The following is an 8,588-nucleotide window of genomic DNA, read 5'->3' as shown; positions in this document are numbered from 1 at the left end:
AGAAAAGTTCCACCATGAAAGGAAGGTCTTTGAGGGCAAGAACACCCGTCTTTTCTTTGGTGTCAGGAAGTGACGTTTGCTAGTGGGAGGAAGAAGGAAGAGCCGGGTGCTCTGACTCAGGCTTTTTCCTTTGGACTCTGGTGGAGAGCAGAGCTAGAAATATGCTCTTCCTTTAATAGATAGATGAATGTAGGCCTTTCTCTCTCTCTCTCCCAAATTCTTATTCTCCTTAATAAATGCTTAAAAGCCTAACTCTTGCTAAAGCTTATAATTTATTGGAGACCACTCATTAGATATTTTAGACAGACTAGCTAGAATTTTAACCCTTAACATATATATTCAGCTCTCTTTGCGCATGCTCTTTATTTCTTCTTCTAGGTCTATATGTTTTAAAAGCTTCCCACCCCCACCCCCCCAAATTTGACTATTGTGAGTATTTGTAATGGTAATACTTGTTAAAAATATTGTCCTTATGTGTTTATAGGTCAATATTATGTCTGGATGATTTTAGGCAACAGTTTGGTTTTTGATAATGCTCTGGGTCCAGTATAGTTTGTTGGTTGAGTTTTCTAGGATATTTAGAGGTCTGTCATTATACCATAGGTATTTGTGATTTGTCAGATTATGAAAGATAATGAACTTCTAATGTCAGTCAGTTAATAAGCATTTATTAAGCACCTACTATATTCTAGTTACTCCGCTAAGTTGTAGGGATATATGAAGGAAGGCAAGAGACCATCCCTACTTTCAAGAAGCCCATGGTTTAATGGGGGTGGTGGGGGAGGCAGGGGGAATAACATGCAAACCACGAAGTACAAGCTAGGTATATACAGGATATTAATATACCTTTTTTCAATCTTAATAGTATTTATTTTTTCCAGTTACATGTAAAGATAGTTTTCAACATTTGTCTTTATAAGATTTTGAGTTCCAAATTTTTTTCCCTCCCTCCCTTACCTCACCCTTCTCCAAGACAGCAAGCAGTCTGATATAGGTTATACATGTACAATCACATTAAACATATTTCCACATTAGTCATGTTGTGAAAGAAGAATTAGAACAAAAGGGGACAACCTCAAAAAAGAAAAAAAGTAAAAATAGTATGGTTCAGTCTGCACCATCATGAGTCCTTTGGAAGATATTAATATATTTTGTTTTTAGGGCATATTAATACAGGATATGCAGGAGTTTATAACAGAGGGAAGGCATTAATGGGAATCAGGAAAGTCTTTTCATAGAAGATGGGATTTTAGCTAGGACTTGAAGGAAGCAAGCCAGGGAAGCTAGGAGGTAGACATGAGAAGGAAGAGCACTCCAGACAAGGGAGACAATGAAAATGTCCATAGCTGAGAGATGGAAGTGTCTTGTGCCCAAAGTACTAAGGAGTCCAGTATCTCTGGTCTGTAGAATATGTGGTTGTGCATAAAGTGTTAAGAAGACTGGAGAGGGGCAGCTAGGTGGCGCAGTGGGTAAAGCACTGGCCCTGGATTCAGGAGGACCTGAGTTCAAATCTGACCTCAGACACTTGACACTTACTAGCTGTGTGACCCTGGGCAAGTCACTTAACCCTCACTGCCCTGCAAAAAAAAAAAAAAAAGATTCAAAGAAGACTGGAAAGATAGAAAGGGCCAGATTATAAATTACTTTAAAAGCCAAACTGAGGATTTTCTATTTGATCCTGGAGGTAATAGGGAGCCAGTGGTATTTATTGCATAGGGAGAGTGGCAGGGTCAGACTTACATTTTAGGAAGATCACTTTTATAGCTGAGAGGAAGTTGAACTGGAGTGGAGAGAAACTTGAGGCAGAAAGACTTTGCCATAGTCCAGGAGTGATGTGATAGAAGCCTGCACATAGGTTGTGACAGTGTCAGAGGAGAGAAGGCGGTGTTCATAAGAGATGCTATACGGGTAGAATTGAATGTGGTGGGTGAGATAGAATGAGGACTTTAGAATAATGCCTAGATTATAAGCCTGGGTGACTAGGAAGATTGGTGGTGCTCTTAAAAGTAATAGGAAAGGGGCAGCTAGGTGGCACAGTGGATAAAGCACCAGCCCTGGATTCAGGAGGATCTGAGTTCAAATCCGGCCTTGGACACTTGATACTTACTAGCTGTGCGACCCTGGGCAAGTCACTTAACCTTTATTTCCCTGCCCCCCACCCCAAAAGTAATAGGAAAGACAGAAAGGAGGGAAGGTCTTAGGAGAAAAATAATAAGGTCAGTTTTGGACATGTTTAGTTTAAGATGTCTATGGGATATCAAATTCTAGATATCCAATAGGCAGTTGAAGATGTGACTGGAGGTCAGGAGAGAAGCTAGGACTGAGATAAATAGATCTAAGAATCATATACATAGGAATGATAATTGAATCTATGGGAGCTGATGAGGTCACCAAGAAAAATAATATAAAGGGTGGAAGGAAGAGAATCTAGCCAAAAAACTCTGGTAGACATCCATCATTAGTAGACCTGACTTGCTGATTCAGCAAAGGGAGACTAAAAAGAAACCATCAGACAGATAGGAGAACGAAGAGAAAGTATAATCACAAAAACCTAGAAAGAAGAGATTATTTAGAAGAGGGTAATCAGCAGTGCCAAAGGCTGCAGAGAAGTCTAGAAGGATGAGTATTGAGAAAAAGCTATTAGATTTAGCAATTAAGAAGTAACATAATTTTGGGCATCGAGGTGGCCCAGTGGATGGGGTGGGGGTGGGGTGGAGTTTGACATCAGGAAGATGAGTTTTCCTGAGTTCAAATCTGGCCTTAGACACTGCTGTGTGACCCATGGCAAGTTACTTAACCCTGTTTGCCTTAATTTCCTTATCTGTAAAATGATCTAGAGGAAAAAAAATGGCAAACCACTCCAATATCCAAATGGGGAGTCAGACATGCCTGAAAAAACAACTGAACAGCAACATAATTTTGGAGAAAGCAGTTTCAGTTGAATGGTGAGTTCAGAAGCCAGACCGCAGAGAGTTAAGAACTGAGTGAGAGGAAGGAAAATAGAGGCACCAATTATAGATGGCTTCCTCCAAGAATTTAGCAACAAGAGAATGGAGAAATGTGGGTCAATAGCTAGAGGGGATGGTGAGGTCAAGTGAGGATTTTTTGAGAATATGGGAGATACATCTACTTTGTATAAGAAACTGTGCCATGATTTTTTTTTTTGGGGGGGGGGGGCGGGACAATGAAGGTTAAGTGACTTGCCCAGGGTCACACAGCTGGTGTCAAGTCTCTGAGGCCAGATTTGAACTCAGGTCCTCCTGAATCCAGGGCCTATGCTTTATCCACTGCATGACCTAGCTGCCCCTGTGCCATGATTTTTTATGGATATAAAGTTGCACAAGAGAAGATCTTTGAAGAGTTTAAATAACAAATGGTAGAAAGAGTGCTATATTTGGAGACAAAGGACTTAGGTTCAAATCATAACTCAAACATTTACTGCATGACCTTGGGAAAGTCACTGACTTCCAGGACTCAATTTTTTTTTCATTTTAAAAATGAGAGCACTGGACTACATGCCCTTTTAAGATCTGTCAGTATGACCCTGGGCAAGTCACTTAACCCTCATTGCCTCCCCCCCCCAAAAAATATCTCTGCCAGTTCTAAGTCTATGGAATTTATAACTTAGTAGCAAAGTTACAACCTGGTAGTTCCACTAAACTATTCTTTTCTTTTCCCTTACCTCCAATCACTCATTCCTCAGTGGCTCCTTTCCTTGAGTGTTCCATATCCTCAGATTCTCAAAATCCACCACAATGAACCCCTCCACTCTTTCTAGCCCCTGTTTAGCTCACTCTCCTATTCCTAGAGTTCATCCCTCACTCCCATGCCCTGATTCATTTCCTTATTGTGCCAACTCTCTCTTGGATTTTCTCCAATCTGACTTCTGCCCAAAAGGATTAAGTAAATTGCTCAAGATTTTGCAGCAAGCTATTTTTGAACTTAGGTCTTTGACTCAAAGAGTCTTGACCACCGCCCTAACATTAACCATCACCAGAGAAAGAGATCACACAGTGCTGTCATTATTATTTTTTTAAATTACCAAAAATAACATTCATTACTACAATATATACATTTAATTTCTTTTAATTACTCAAATAACCCTTGTTAACAAACATTACTTTCATTTTCCTCTTTTTGCTGTTATGTTCTTCTATCCTGCCCTTCTACTGATGGGTTTCAGCTAACATTTTTCTAGGCTTTAAAGTTTGCAAAACAATCTACATGGATTTTCTTATTTAATCTCATAAAAACTCTGTGAGATCGGTTCTATTATTATCCCTATTTCACAGATGATGAAACTGAAGCTGAGGGTCTTGCCTAGATCTAGGTAGCACAGTAGATAGAGTCCTGGATTTAGACTAAGGAAGATACAAATTGAAATTCTGCTTCAGATACTTACTAGCTATGCAATCCTGGATAAGTTACTTAAGTTCTCTCAGACTCAGTTTCTTCATCTGTAGAGTGGGGATAATAATAGCAACTATCTCCCAGGATTGTTGTGAAGATCATAAGATATAATATTTGTAAAGAGCTTAACAAACCTTAAAGTGCTATATGAATGCTAGCTGTATTATTTTTTTTTCACAGCTAGCAAAAAGTATGAGGCAGGATATGAACTTGCATCTATCTCTCTGTCCAATATGGGCAGCTAGGTAGCACAGTGGATAGTGTGCTAGACCTAGAGTCAGGAAAACCTGAATTCAAATCCAGCCTCAGACACTTACTAGCTGTGTGACCCTGGGCAAGTCACTTAACCCTATTTACCCCAGTTTCCTTATCTGTAAAATGAGCTGGAGAAGACAAAGGCAAATCACTCTTGTACCTTTGCTGAGAAAACTCCAAATGGGATCAAGAAGATTTGAGCATGACTAAAATGACTGAACAACAACAACTCCCTGGCCCAAAGTCTAATGAATACTTCATCCATTCCACCAGCCAGCTGCCTCAGTCTTTCAGATCTTTATATTTCAACTCTCTATTCCTATTATCTCAAAGGAGTCTTACCTGCTATATTTAGAAAGTGCATCCTTATTTACTGACTGCAGGGTCTTTATATCTCATAGTAGGCACTTAATACGCTAAGTGAATTGAAGTTTTTAAAATGGCACATTCCCATTCACAATTCCTTATTTCCCTATTCCTATATGCAGGTGGTGGCTTAGCTCGTGGAACAGTTGGGTGTCTGCTTACTGCTCGCCTCTGAGCACTGAGCTTCAGTTAGGGATAAAAATGAGGAATGATACCACAAAAATTTCACAGTCAAGACCCTGCCTAGAGCTAACTGTTTTCTAATAAGACTTTTCGTGCAGAGTAGGTAGACTTTAAGTGCCTAGTCTGTAAGCCTTATGGGGAGAGGTGAGAGTAGGGCAGAGTAACCCCAGAAAAACAGGGAAAGAAGTGAAATTTGTTTCCTTCATTCTACAAGAACTCAACACTTATTGAGCACCTATTATATGCAGTGCAAAGGGCTGGCAATCATGGTGGATACAGAGATATGTCATGGTTTCTTCCCTTAAAGAGCCTATTTTACAAAAAAACAAGAGACCAAGGAAAACATTTACATATGAAAAACCAATATGTGTGTGGAGGAGGCATGGGGTCCAGGGAGAAAAAAGAATGGGTTTTCTAGAGATAGAGTGGGGAAAGAAGTTCCCCAAGGAACTCTAGGGGTGAGGCTCTAGGGCCCAAGGTTCACACAGTGAGTTTTCAATGTCATTTCTCCTTCTAGGAAGTGCTAATGAGAGATCCACAAAAGTTGCTCTGAGTACTGCTGAGGGAAACATAGGGAAGCATCACTTCTTGCTGAGAGATCAGAGATGCTTCATGGAAGAATTGGCATTTGATCTGAGCTTTGACAAACAGAGAGGATTTTAACAGGTAGGGCTTGTATAGGGACTAGACCTGTGATTTCCTAGTTAGTTGGAACTCTCAGAAGAGATAACACCTTCCACCAATGCAGGTCAGCCTCTCTCTGAAATGGAGTCTTAGGAAATTGCCTGGCACACTCAGAAATTAAGTAATTTGTTCAGTCAGAGGTAGGACACAAATCCAGGTCTTCTTGGCTTTAGATTTCTACAGCTGGAGATGGGGTCCAAATGGGGAGGATATTCTACTCTTGTATAAGCATAGAAGTAGGACCTAGAGGAATAACACTGAAGGCAAAAGACTTGGTGTTACAGGCTCCTAATGCAGGATGGAACCTTAAATACTTTCTAGCCAACAGTCTCATTTTTACAAATGAGGAAACAGGCCCAGAGAGGTGAAGTGATTTTCTTGGTATTCCATAATACATTTTTAAGCTGGGGTTCAACTCCAGGTCTTTTGCATCCCAATGCAGCATTCTTTGCACTAGTCCTGTTTCTTCATAAGACCTATTTTAATATCTCTCACTCTTTAATGTTTTATTCTTTCTTCTCTTCCTGTAAGTCTAACATCATCTCATTCTTGTAAGACAATGGTTCTTAAAGTGTGGTCTGGAGAACCTCAGGGGGTCCCCAAGACCCTTTCAGGGAGTCCAAAGCTCAAAACTATTTTCATAATAATACATGGATGGTTTAATTTCTAATACATAAATATTGATAGATCTAACCCACATAAACAAAAGATATTTGGGGAAATCCTCAATGATTTTTAAGAGTGTCAAGGATGCATAAATATGTTTAATGTTATTATGTATATATAACCTATATCAGATTACCTGCTATCTAGGGGAGGCAGGGAGGGAGGGTAGGGAGGGGGAAAAATTTGAAATTGGAAATCTTATATAAACAAATGTTGAAAACTATTTCTACATGTAACTGGAAAATAATAAAATACTTTTATTTTTTTTTTTAAAGAGTGTCAAGGAGTTCTAGAACCAAAAACCTTGAGAACCACTATTGTAGGGTATTGATCAATCAGCTTCCAACTAATCTTATTTAAGAAAGGGAACTGCTGTGAGCCTGGGAATCGAGAGGGCTAGTTGACTAGCTGGGATTTATGAGAACAAGGTAATTAACTGGGTGGCTGGGAATTTAGGTCCAGACAGAGAAGCCAAATGGGATGAAGGGATCTTTGCAATGAGGTAGCACCTGAACTGGGCTGCCAGGGAAGGCCTACAGAAGAGATGGGCAGCCAGAGTGCTGAGCCCAGAGCTAGAACGAGGAAGCAGAAGACAAGAAAGTCCAGAGTTAGGGTGAAACTGATTCTCCACACCACCACAAGGTCTTCTCTATCTAACTGAGCTGCTTCTACTTGTATGTGAACTCTGAGAGTGTGAGACTACTCCCCCTTCCCCGAACCACAACAACAACAGCAAAAATACTTCTAACTCTTGGGCCTGGATATGATTATCTCTTGGGGGCTTAGTTTTCTGTTCATTCAGGCTATTTGAGACATTTGTGAAAATGCAAGTAAAATTTTGCTATAATGATGTAATTTGAACCTTCCCTGGGCTTCAGCTCAAGGCTTTCAGTGAATGCGATGCTATTTTTGTCATTTCGGTAACATGAGTCTATGGGTAATTGGGACTTTGCCTATCATTACTCAGCAGAAACTCTCAAACACCCAAATCACTTGATTGTTCCTTTTCTAAGTCTCTGGAAAAGGAAGATCACAATTTAACATACCAGGACTCTAGGACCTGGGTGATGTGGGCAATGGAATAGGGAATACTCTTTGGGGTTTCACCTTTAGGTTATATAATCTCAGTTGACTACAGACTTGCTCTTTACATTCAATGGGATCTCCAAGAGGTGATGTGGTACAGGGGGAAATGGACAAGAACAGGAGACAGAAAACCTGGGTTCATCATTTACTGGCTGATGACTTTGGGATCTCTACTCCAACTTCCTGGACCCTAAATTTCTTCATCTGTAAAATGGGGCTAATAATATCTATCCTGCCATCTACATAGGGCTACTATGAAGATCAAATGTGATAAGAGATGCGAAAGGACGAATGAATGAATGGAAATGCATTTATCAAGTACTTACTTTGTGTTAGGTCCTGTAACAAGTGCCAGGGATACAAGTGCAAGCAAGTAAGATCGTCTACCCTCAAAGAGCTTATATTCTAATGGATGAAGACAACACATGGAGGGCAGGTGGAAGTGGGGCTGGTGCTTATGCAAGCCTGGTTTGGAAATGGTAGGGAAATGATGAGGAGACCTGGTTTGGGGCAAGATAAGCCAAAAGCTAATGTTTCAGAGCCCAGAATCCCAGGGCAAGAGTGCAGGATCTGATGTGAGGGAGTTGAAACGGATAATAGCCCAGCTACAGGTGGTTTAGAAGTGGCCAGGAAATAACCAAATCAGATAGTTTTGCTAACTATAAAGGCTATACAAATGTGATACCTTAAAGATGTTATTTAAATCCTAAGGTAAAATCTTTTTAGCATGTCAGTCAATTAGTAAGCATTTATTAAGTGCCTATTGTGTGATAGGCACTGTGCTAAGTGCTTGGGGATACAAAAAGAAGCAGAAGATAGTCCCTGTTCCCAAGGAGCTCATAATCTAATTGGGGAAACAATAAGCAAGCAAATGTGTACAAACAAGCAATATACAGGATTAATGAACAGGAAATAATGAACAGAGAGAAGGGACCAGA

The sequence above is a fragment of the Dromiciops gliroides genome, chromosome 2 (assembly GCF_019393635.1).
Source record: "Dromiciops gliroides isolate mDroGli1 chromosome 2, mDroGli1.pri, whole genome shotgun sequence".
NCBI lineage: Eukaryota > Metazoa > Chordata > Mammalia > Microbiotheria > Microbiotheriidae > Dromiciops > Dromiciops gliroides.
The sequence above is the reverse complement of the archived record's forward strand: the minus strand, read 5'-3'. Positions refer to the sequence as shown.